Source organism: Panthera onca, chromosome E2 (assembly GCF_046562875.1).
Source record: "Panthera onca isolate mPanOnc1 chromosome E2, mPanOnc1 haplotype 2, whole genome shotgun sequence".
NCBI lineage: Eukaryota > Metazoa > Chordata > Mammalia > Carnivora > Felidae > Panthera > Panthera onca.
Genome location: NC_138353.1, coordinates 40,959,745 through 40,972,422, shown reverse-complemented (window position 1 = coordinate 40,972,422; position 12,678 = coordinate 40,959,745).

The window sequence follows — 12,678 nt, the reverse complement described above, 5'->3', positions numbered from 1 at the left end:
ACCAAAAAGGGTCATTGTGACCCTAAAGTGAACAGCGTCAAAGTGTTCCAACATAGAGACAGCAACTGCCAAGGCCACCCGGACAGGCACCTTTACCATAACAGGCATTTTTGTTTTGTTTTGCTTTCAGGGTGGGGGGCTGCATCCGTGGGCAGGTACAGGGAGCCTGCACGGGGCTTTCAGGACCGCGGAGATAACCAGCTAGATAATGGGGTGTTTACACAGCTGACAGGAGTCCAAATGCACAAGCTCATCTCTTTCCCAAAACAATTTGCCAGATGAGTTTGGTTTGATGTTCCAAAGCTTTTTCATTTTACCATTTAATATACCACAGAAGAGATCAAGACTTAACCTCTCAATTTTTGCCATCTACTTAAATCCCTTCATAATTGCTTTCCCAACATGTTCGGCGCATAGTTTCAAACTGTGTCCTCCACCATCTGTGTTCTTTTAAGGGATGGTTCTGCCCCGTACATGTAAGTAGGCTCTCTTCAGATCCAATCTGTAATAAGGAACGTCGGCTGCTCTGATCACTCTGGGTACCCAGGCTTCACTTTGATTTTGTTGGTCCAACAGTTTTCTTAAACTCAGGATATTATGTTAATAACAATAACATGAAGATCAATAAATAAACAAAGATTGGTGAGAATTACTGAAAACCAAAAGTATAAACTCTATATATTTTATTTTATATATATTTTAAAAAGAAAGAGAATTCACCAGGGGCACTGGTGAAATCCTGGGCAGGATGGACTATTACACATCAGTGCTGCTTTTATTGTTAGTACTTTGCTCTTACCTGCTTCCCAACTATATATTGGTCTACCCCCTCCTGCACTCATTCAATGGATCTGTGTTTTCAATCACTTCTCCCTTTCAGAGCTCATTCATTCATTTAGCAAACAGACATGAAGTCACTACCCTGCTCAGCTGTTCATCTAGACACTGGAATACAGAAGTAGATAAGGCTGATCACCATTCCTGTACTCATGCGGTGCCATCCGAGCGGGAGAAACAGACATAAAGGATAAATATATGTAATTATAAATTGTCATAAGTGTTACACAAGGCCAGAAGTGAGAGCTATATGAAAAATAACAAGGAAGTCTTCTTTAATTAGGTGGATAAGAAAGGGGTGTTTGAAGACAGGTGATTTAAGTTGAAGAAAGTGTGCCGGGGGCAGGAGGAACACGGTTCAGAGGCCTCGGGGTAGAAAGGAGCTTGGTTTTTGAAGAAACCTAAGTTAACTGGAAGAACAAGGTGATGGTGGCATGGTGAGAAAGGGCAAGGTGGACCAGTCGAGAATTGGGAGGAAACAGAAAGTGGCAGACAACACAGGTGACTGGGGAGCATGAAAGGAGGTGGATCGCTGGAGAAATTCGAAGTTAAGCAACAGAATGACTTGATATGTCAGTGGAGAATGCACAGGAAGAGGGCCAGAGATGGTGAAGCAGACAGGAGGTTGTTTGAATTCTCCAGACAAGAGAGATGCTGGCCTGGAGTGAGGGATGGGTGGTGGAAGTGGGGGGAGGGGGGGAGGGGACAACTGGAGACACATTAAGGTGGAAATAAAAGGATGGAATAGATATGGGGCTGAGGCTAGAGAAGACTCAAGAAGGCTCCTAGGATCTGGCTTGAGCAACTGACTTGATTTGTTCACTTAACACGTATTCCTTGAGCACTTAGGATAAGCCACATGTTGGCTATTAGGAAGGTGGACCTGACAGCAAATGTGTCATGTTCTTGCAGAGCTAACGTCCCTTGAGTGGGGAGTTGATAGGCTAATTGCAAAGAATTCCTTCTCTTTCCAGTCATTCAGGAACTGGTTTTTGGAGTGTAGAACTTTCATCAGCTACAATTCTGACACAATTGGCTTTGGCTTTGGCAACGATTGTGACTTGCTCTCATCCAATATGAATTTAGTTTCCTCCAAAATGACTGCTTCTCTCCTGCAGGTAGAGGGAGGATTTCAGAGGCTTATGTGGCACTGTCATATTACAAATGATTACTAGGTTAGGGTCACCTCTATGAGTGTGATTGGGGTGGTACCATCAAATAACTTCCACTTCCCCCCCCCCCCCCAAACTGCTAAAGCCACACATAAGACTCTTCATTTGGGGCCTCACTGATGATCTATCATATAAGGACTTCACAATGGATTCTACATTTTTGTTTTAAATAGTTTCTTCCTAATTAATTCAGTGATATGGACTGCCTATATAAAATCTAGAAAATTAAAAAAAAAAAAAAAACCTGAAAAGAAGCGTGATCACTTATGATCCCAATCAAGGTTTTGTAAAATAGTTTTAGAATTCTGATGCATTCTTTATATGCATATTTCAAGGAAGTTTTGATTCTAAAAAAAATCAGTTTGAATCTAACAATAACAAAATTTGTTTTTAAGATATCTTTCATAGATACAACTTTAATTCTCTGGATGTGTAAGATCTTTTCAGTGGATCACTATCATAAGTATAATTTCCATAAAGGTCTTTATTCATGAACTTCTTATGTTCATTTTTACGTGTATCCTGGAAGTAGAATTAATGGGTCAAAAGGTAGGAGTGTTTTAAAGGCACATGATACATATTGCTAAAATGTTCCTAAAAGGGTTGTGCTAATTAACACTCCCTAGTGAAACGGAGAAAGGAAGTTAAGCCAAACACTTTCAAGCATCATTTTCTCTTCTGTCCTGTCTTTTAAATTTCTCATGTGTGTTAATTAGATGGGTGAAAAACCGCCTCTCATTTTTGCAATTGCCTCCTTTTTTAATTTTTATTAGAGAGTTTGAAAATCCTCCCCTCACCCCGCAATTGCCTGTTAATGATTTCAAATTCCTCTTTTGTGAATTGTTTTCTTTATGTCCTTTACTTCTCTATTAGGGGCTTAGTTTTAGTTTTTCTTTCCTTATTTATTTATATGAAAGCTTTATATATGTGGCATCACAGAGTTCTTTTCTCATTTACCGGCTTTTTCCTTCCTAGCCTCACCCCTGGTGAAGAGGAGTATGTTTAAATGTCCTGGCACATTGATATCTATAACAATGATCAATGTAAGCAAGAGAAGTTTTCTTTTTTTCAATAAATTAATCTACTCTTTAAAAAACTCTGAAAGTTAAAAGTCTATCCCACCAAGAACAGGAGGGAAGCACATGCAGTAATATGACGTGGATCCCAGGATGGGACCAGGACGACACTGCACTGCTCTGGGGCACACCCTCTCCGTCACTGACGATGGAGGGAGGCAGGTGGAATACACAAGCACTGGATATTTGCAGGAGGAACAAAACCAGGCAACTGAGTTTGACACCTGACACAGAGTTTCTGGAGATTAAATGATCTTGTGATATACCTGTGGTTCCTAAGCATCCTGATGCTGTTGCTTAATTTTGGCATGTATGTGCACAATGACCCAGTTAGCTTGCAAATGACCGAGAATGACCCCTCCACTGGGGGTGCTAGAGGACTCTTAGCAGATCTGGATTGTATATGGAGTATCCGCAAGAGGAAAATCAGACTGCGCCTGTGCACAGTAGCTAACGTCAAGCATGCATAATATCATGCAGAGTTCACAGGAAACACCACTTATTCCCAGAACCCCACATGAATATTTTGTTCCCAAATTATAACCACCCTTAAGAACTGGAGCCCCCATATCTGCCCTGGGTGACTCAGAACCTCTGAGTGCACTTCCTCTTCTGGAGTGTGTGCTTTCCCCTTGGCAATAAAGCTCCCTCTGCTGTACTTTACTCTGACTCATCTTTGAATGCTTCCTTGGGCAAAGTCAAGAACCTGGTACCTGCTGGTGGTTAATGACTCAAACACCAAGAACTCCCCCCACTCTCCGGTATCAGGAGGGCACTATTAGGGTTGAGGCCAGGGCTTGCAAGGATCCAGAGAATATGGCCTCAGGAACTGTACCTCTCCGAAACCAATGAAAAGCAGTAAGAATTCAAATAAGCAAACACAGTCAACAAAATGCACACACACACATAAACTAAGAGCTATTAACATGTCTTTTAAAGACTAAGTCATTTAATGACTAGCCACCAGCAGTCAGTGTTTTTTCCAGGAATAGGCAAAGCTAGACTATCCTTCCAACCTTGGTGCCCATACAGGTTCCTTTTTGTCCAAAATCAAGCTAACAACATTGAGTGTAGATTGCTTTTTTTCTTTCTATCTCCAGAAATGTTGCCTTTAGCTGAGTCTAACTAACAGGTAAAGTCAGTTGTCAGGATTCCTCTGGTTTCCTTTATATACCTATCTGTCTGTCTGTCTGTCTGTCTTTCTGTCAACTTATCGATATATCTGTTGGTTTATCTTTGATAGCTAATTTTATGTGCTAACTTGACTGGGCCATGTGGTCCAGATATCTGGTTAAACATCGTTCTGGATATGTCTCTGAGGGGGTTTCTAGAAGGGATTACCATTTGATTAAGTAGACAGAGTAAACCAAGTTGATCTCCCTAATATGGATGGGCCTCATCCAATCCTTGAAGGCCTAAATAGAACAAAAAGTCTGAGTAAGGGAGAACTTGCTCTCTCAGCCTATCTTCAAGCTGGGACATTGGCCTTCTTCAACCCTTCAGTTATAATTTACACCATCAGGTCTCCTAGATCTCAGGCCTTCAGACCCAGACTGCTATGGACATGTCATTCTGTTTTGTTGATGATCTATTTATGAAGGTATGTGCTTTGAGTGTTTATGCTCCAGGTGTGGTATCATTTAGATGCAACAAAATGCCATTTTTGCAATATTTCCACGGAGTGAATCCTGACCCTTGTGAGGGTAATTGGCCATTGCAGTGTGGCAGGCTGGGGCCACTGAACACAGCCACCTAAACTCATGTTACCCTGAGTCACATGATTCCTACTACGCCCACCATACAACTTAAATGTAGAGTTCTTCCTGTAAGGTGTAACAGTTTTCTATTATTGCTGTAATACACTATGACAAACATGATGGCTTCAAACAACACAAATTTATTATTCTACAGTTTTGTAGGGTAGACGTCTGACATAGATCTAGCTGGTATAAAAGTAAGGTGTCAGCAAGGCAGTGTCCTTCTGGAGGCTGTAAGAAAGAATCTGTTTCCTTTGACTTTTCCAGCTTCTAGAAGCTTCTCACATTCTTTGGCTCATGGCTCTCTTCCTGCATCTTCAAAGACAGCTATGTTACATCCCTCTGACAATTCCATAGTCTCATCTCCCCCTGAGCACAGCCAGCAAAGGCTTTCCACTTATAAGAGCTCTGTGATAGTTTGGACCCACATGCATGACGTTGGATGATCTCCAACGATGATCTCTCTCGAAGTCCTTAACCACATCTGCAGAGTCCCTTTTGCTATGTAAGGTAACATATTCACGGTTTCCTGGAATTGGGATGTGGACATCTTGTGGGGCAGGAATGTTTTGTTCTGCCTACTGGTCTTAGTTCAGGCAAAATGCCACAGACTGGGTGGCTTATAAACAATGGAAATTTACTTCTCACAGTTCTGGAGGCTGAAAGTCCGAGATCAGGGTGCCAGTATGGTCAGGTTTTGTTGAGGGTCCTCTTCTGGGTTGCAGATTGCTGACTTCTCCTTAGACCCTCACATGACAGAGAGCAGAGAGAGAGGAGCAGCAAGCTCTCAAGTGATCCTTTAGAGGGCACTAATCCCATTCATGAGGGTTCCACCCCCATTACTTCATCCAATCCTAAGTACCTCCCCAAAGCCCTAGCTCCCAATACCATCACATTGTGGGGTGTGGTTTCAATGTGTGAATTTTGGAGAGACACAAACATTCAGTCTGTAACACTACCACAGGAGGTGAAGTCCATTAAGAAGGAAAAAAGAGGCATTCTATATTTAAGGTAGATTCGTGGTGTAAGGTCATCAAGTTTTGGACCTGAGCAAGACTTATGATCTCCTAAGATCTCATGTACTGGAGTACTAAATTATATAGAAGAAAAATCATGGACTTGATTTAAATCTGAAACTCCTTTCTGTGTGGCCTTAGAAGAATGGCCCCAACTCCATGAGTGACACCTCAAAGAATGGCACCACTCCAGTCCTCCTTAGAGTGGGGTAATAAGCCTGCTTATGGAAAACTCCTAGTATAGTAGGAGTCTAGAAAATATGAAGCAGTTCCTCACTCAGTCAAGAGACTTCCATTCTCCTCTGAACTTCCCTGGACTATAGGCCAGTCTGACGCTACATTTCTGCATATACCCTTATGCCCTCCCTAATTTCCTGGAGAAGGGATAACATTGAGGATTTAGGTTACCCTGACCCAATGACTCAAATCTGCACATACCCTGAAATCAAGGTTTATTTAGGCTTCTGCCTATCCAAAATCTCAAAATTGCCATGTCCAAAATCAAACTCATGATTCTTCCCAAACTACCTGCCCAACCTGGTCTCCTTCTGGGACCTACTAAGACTCCTATCACAGTTAATGGCACTGGCAGTTACGTTTATCTCTCATAGGCCATCTGCCTCCTACATAATTGTGGAATTCTTCCACTTATTCAGTACCCTCCTGGTCTGAGCAGCAATCCTCACCTGTTACCTTTGGTGGCCACCTAAATGGTGTCTCCACACTACCTCTCACTCTTGTCAACCCATTTTCCAGAAAAAATCCAGAATGATTTTTTTTCAAAATAACGACCTAGTTGTGTCATCTCCTCTGATTAAAAACAAAATTCAATACCTCTTCATGTTGGCTGGCCATGCTTGATCTGGGCATGCCTTGGAGTCACCTTCAGTGAGCATCCCTTCATTCAGTGCCTTCAGCCATACATAATGTGGTGTGTAGCTCACAGAATGCCCCATGTCCCTGCTAAGAGAAGCTGTTTGCGCACCTCTGTCTAACATCCTCCTCCACTACCCTCATCTTCTGCCAACCGTCTTTATCTAAGGGGCGCAACTTTGTCCTTCAGGTTTTGATATCTGGAAAGTCTCCTTATTGAAGTCTTTCTTCAAACCCCTAAGCAGGATCAGATTTTGTTGTCCTTCATGCAGTCTGTGATTGTGTTCTCATGCGGGTGAGGCAATCTGTCTGCTTAGGATTGTATCTTCTGTACATAATACAGGTGTGGCAGGCAGAGGCCCTCACATCTGTGTTACTATGTATTGTTTGCGTAATAGATGCATGAAATCTATAGTTTCAACTAAAGTTGCCCTATTTCACCTTCACATATATTATTGCATATATATAGTACTGCAGAAGCTTAGTAATTTGCTTCCTTTTGCACAGGCTTCTCTCTCTCTCTCTCTCTCTCTCTCTCTCTCTCTCTCTCTCTCCCCGCCCCCCCACAGTGCCACTGGAATGCACTCTCAAATGCAAAAATCTGATGATGCTACTATGCATATATTGGGTATGGTTTCCCATCACCTATCGAGAGTATCCTAATATCCCTTGGCTTAATTGATAGCATTGTCTACCTGACTGTCCTCCTTTCTCCTCCATATACCCATAATTGTGGCCAATCTGAGCTGGTCACTGTTGCTGGGATTTGATGCTGTACCTCTCAATCTCACCTTTCCCTCTGCTGCCTTAGTTGCCTTTCTTTCCCGCTCTGCATGCCCCTGGCGTACCCACAGGCTGAGCCCACAAACCAACTCTGCTAATAGTCTGTTTTCATCTTCCCCAGTTGGTCAACCTCTTTCCAGCCCACAAATTCTCACATCTCTCTCCACCACTCACACAGGGCAGCAGGATTAGAGCTGTAACATTCACACGTCTCATTCATGCAGATCTTCCAGCCAGTTAATACATGTTCACCGAGCTTCTAGAGCTTCTATTATATAGCAGGCACTATGGATATAAGGAAAGATGCACATAATTCCTGCCCTCAAGGAGCCTACACTTTAGCAAGCAATAGATAGGCAAGTAGTAACTGAACATAGTCTTCAAAGTATTACGATCAGCCCAAATTTTCTATAAACCCTAGAAGAAAAAACTCACTCATATCTTTGACATCTCTCTCACTTATGTATACCTTAGTGAAGAAGTGTTGTCCAAATAATAATCAAACCCTCAGGGGCTTGTGGTAAGAAATGTGACTCTCTCTGTGTCTAAATGCAACAAGATGTAGCAAAGACCATAGCATTTTATAAGGTCCTGCATTTTAGAAGTATTTCTGCATCAAGAATGGAGCTAGACTCAGTCCCTGCAGGCCCATTCCATATCTGTCATTAATAGCCAAATAGCTACACTCTTTACTCAGAATAATGAGCAGCGATGTTGACTGCCATCCTAACATGACAGCCAAAACCATTCTGAGAGGCATTTTGAGAATATTGCCTTAATGCAGTGTTGTCTTAATCAGATACTTCTTTATCGATTACTTATGGTTAAAAAAAAATGATGTTTGTATAACTGCCCCTAAGGAGAGGTGTTAGCCGTGGCAGCTTGATTATGCTTTTGTCCAAGTCAACCGTGATGACCCAGATCCTGCTGGAATCATATTTAGAGAAAGAATGCAAAAATATGATTGACAAATTTGATCATATATATGCACTTCAAAATATTAAGTAAGTTTTTGCAAGGCAAAAATGAGAAAAACTATTTACAGCAAATGTGAGAGATGAGACAGGATATTTATTTCTTATATTTTCTAAATATTTGCCTCCCTAACTTTGATTCTCCTGTTTCATCTACCGAGACTGCTCTCTCCACACTGTTTCTGAGGCAGGCACATGGCATCCTCAGCTCATCCCCCACCATGTCCACACCAGTCTTCTCAAGCTCATTATAGCCTGCACTGTAATATCTTGTGAATTCAAAACAGGCAATGGTCAGGTCCTTCCCTGCTCTCTGTCCCACAACATGCTTGCTGTAGGTGTGTGTCTAATGAAGAAAGATTTCACGCCGCTTGGTTAGAAAACTAATAACTAAGTTGTAAAAGAAGAGAAGATATCAATACTCCCCACAATATATAACACAATATCATGGTAAACATTGGAAATACAATATTTAAAGTTATTAATAAAAATTGTAATGGAAACACACTTATCACTACTAAATAAACATGGTCTAAAATGAAAATGCCAAATGCTGTAGAACTCGTGGTAAAACTGGGGTGGATCACCACTGCAGTAGCATGATGATGTGTATAGAGTTTTATTTATGCTAGGGAAGCAGTTGGAAATGAATTAGTGAATTGTGGTGTATCAATTCAATAGAAAACTCCACAACAATTACAAATGATAGTTATGAAGACTATTCTCACATGAAACTGTTTATGAAACTGTATATTTCATAATACACAAGAGTTGTAAAGAAGACAGAAACAGTTTGATTTTGGATATCACACTATGGGTGAATTTTTAATATGTTTTATGTTTATTATTGTGTTGTACTGCTTTAAGAGCATAAAAATTGATCATCTCTTTTAGGGCTATGTTCTAAAGTTCCATATTAAACTACAAATGATCTCTAACAATTTCATTTTTGCATGGTACTGTGACTCAACACAGTTTTTTAATTTTGAAAATATCCCTTTCACCTCCTCACATAAATACTGTATGTATGTGGTTATGAATCTGTGTGACTATGACTAGTTTATTGTATTTACATAAAGAATAAGAAGTTACAGGTGGATTCCAATAAAGATGGGAGATTGAAGATTTGCATAGATTTTCTTTCCTTCTCCAAATCCAATTAAAATGACAATAAAGGGTTTCTTTAAAAGGCATAAATAAGAAACAGAGAAAGAAATATGTGACAACCTCCACAAAATTTTGGAAGGTGGAAAGCAGGTGGATAAATACTAATAGGCTTGATAGTACTGAGAAAAGTATCAAGCTGGTAATAGGGAAAATTGAGAGGTAACCCAAGTTCGACCAAGTAGACCAAGCTAATGGATCAGGATTAGACAACATGTTTGAAAGTAAAGGTGAAGACAGTGCTTTTAAGGGGTAGGACCACTGTTAAACGTGTGCTTGAGAAACAATTGGATTTCCAGATTGCTTCCCCCACCCTGCTGGGCAACTTTCTCTCCCACATGACAGCATAAGATTTGAGTTTTATTCTCTATAGAATACAAAGCAAAGGGTCTTCTGTGTAAAATAAGGAACCTTATAAAATATAAGAACTTATAAAGTAAATGAGTATGTTTGCCTTTTAGAGCCAGCACCCAGCGCCTGGGGTGAAATTTTGGAAGGTGAGGTGGACCCAGAAGGAAGGGAAAACAGCCAACTGGTGAAAACTGGGTAAGAGGTCCTTTGGATAGGGAAGCACTGGGGAGGTATTTTTTGGGAGACAGAAATCACAGGCCTTTGTGAGTGATTGGTTGCAGAGGAGGAATAGAGAGGAGTAAGTCAAGGACAATCCCCAGAGCACTGGATGACTTCTGTATGGTCTCTCCCTTTTTCTCTCTCCTTCCCCCTAATTATTTTAATTGTCTCAACATTTTTGTGATAAGCCCTGGTAGCTCAACTCTTTGGAAAGGAAGTAGAAAAAGCCTGCCTCTGCAATCATTTCCCCATCCTGCCTCTACTCCAAGCTCCATAGCAGGGGTGGGTTTTAAGGAGAGAGTAGGGAGAGAGAGAGTAGACTATCATTTTGGATGAAGTGCTCTTAAACCAGGTGGTAGGAGCTTTACTGGACACGTAAATGCAAAATTATGGCTTTATCTGTGCAAAGTAGCCATTCCTACTATGTGCTATCTGGAGCAATGATTCCCTTTGTCTTTGCTCGTCAAGTCATTTGGAGAATAACAACTCACCCTAGCATCAAACCTGCCCCCAGTATACTTCTCCATCCGTGTTGTGGATAGTTCCTCTTGGATAATATTGTTGAAGGGCACAGGGAGAGAGAAAGATCAAGTGAATTCTTGCTTGCCTTAATCTGGGCAACACTTCTTTTAAGTGGCATTTACTGGTATTTGACAGTAGAATGAGACACATTTTAATGTCATGTAACCTTTTAAAAACACCATTTTCTATATTTTTATACGTCTTTCAGTAATTGCAGATGGAATCAAGAAATGAAGACACTGACCTTAACGATGGCTGAGTATGGCACCTGGACTCAGTTTAGCCATCACAAAGATAACAGATCTTTACTGTGACCAGTTTCTGGAAGCCACATGCAATTGAGCCTTAAACAAAGAGAAAAGATCCCTTTTCATTGTGGCCAGGGAACAACTGCAGAATATCTGCATGGCTAATGCTGCCACATCTGTTTTTAGGAGAACAGCTGGTAGCTCGATGGCTTTCTTTCTTTAAAACGAAAAAAAGTGCCTCTTGCTCTGAAGTTTTAGCAGGAAGTTGCTGCTTCGAGTCATGTCACATATTTTATGGTGCTAAACTTTGCCGTAGGAGTTGAGAAACAAAAATGAAAGAAAATTGATGCACTATATGAACTGGTGGCAGTGAACGGAAAGTAATGGGTGGGCATAAAACTCAGCATCTACTGAGAGTGAAGGGTGCGCAGTCCCCATTGACATTCGGAACTTGAACATTGGAACCATTTCAGATGCCTGGAGGAACAATAACGCTCAGCACAGGGTTTATCGGTGGTGGTATGATGTGATCATGGGTTTCTGGTGCAGTTTCAGGGGAATGGAGTGTGGAAGAGAATGAACTCAGATGAAAAGGTTTTGACTCTGAAAGAAGATCAGAAATGATGTGACAGATTCCTCAGAAATGAGAAACAAAAGTCAGCTACGATACTTTCCACATGGTCACAGGCATGAATGTGACAACATGTATCTGCCTTTAATAGTAAGAGGAGAAATAACTGTTCCATGGTTTCAAAGGGAGACAGTACACCTGAGGAATTAATTAAAAAGTATCAATATAATTTACATGTAAAGAGTGTTTACAAATAATTAAGAAAACATCCTAATGATACATAAAGAACTGACAGAAATACTGAACACTATACAAGAGGAAATCCACCACTAAATAAACATTTAAAAGGTTTGGCCTGAGTAATAAACAAAGACTGCTAAGTAGAACAACCATGAGTTATAACTTTGCATCTGTTATTTTGATAGAAAATGATAACACAAAACGTGTGTTGGAATGGCCATGCTTTTGTATTGCTGATGGCAATTAATTTTTATAAATCTCTTTTTGGGAGGAATTTGTCAAGAGCTATAAATACATTCCTATGTGGTAATCAACATCTGGGAGTCCTTCCTGGATTTAATAATCCAAAATGCAGGAGGAGGTGCATGAATGAAAATTGCTAATTTATGTGTGTGTTTATTGCTTTTAAAGTTTAAAGTTGGAGGCAGCCTTAATATCCAACACAGAACAGGTTAAATAAATGGTGACATATCCATTGCCTAGACAAATTACTGAACATTCTAATGCTGACAACTTTGTAGCAATATGAAAAGTATTCATAATATCTAATTAGGTAGAAAATAAATAAAAATATTTAATGGGAACTATACTGTGATTACAGACTTAAAAAATAATAGCTAAGATTTATACAGTATTCTTTATTGCCAGCCAATTTACTGAGCACTTTGCATTGACTATCCTACTGAATCTTCATAACAGCCCCATGAGGTTTGTTAGCATCCCATTTACAGAGGAGCCAACTTTGACTTGGAGGGATTAAGTAATTTGCCTAAGGTGACAGAGGGAGAAAGGAGACTTAGGTATTCTCGTCTTAGCTCTGGAGTTCTTAACCAATACTCCGTATCACCTTTCTGTGAGAAAAGAAGAAAGAACTG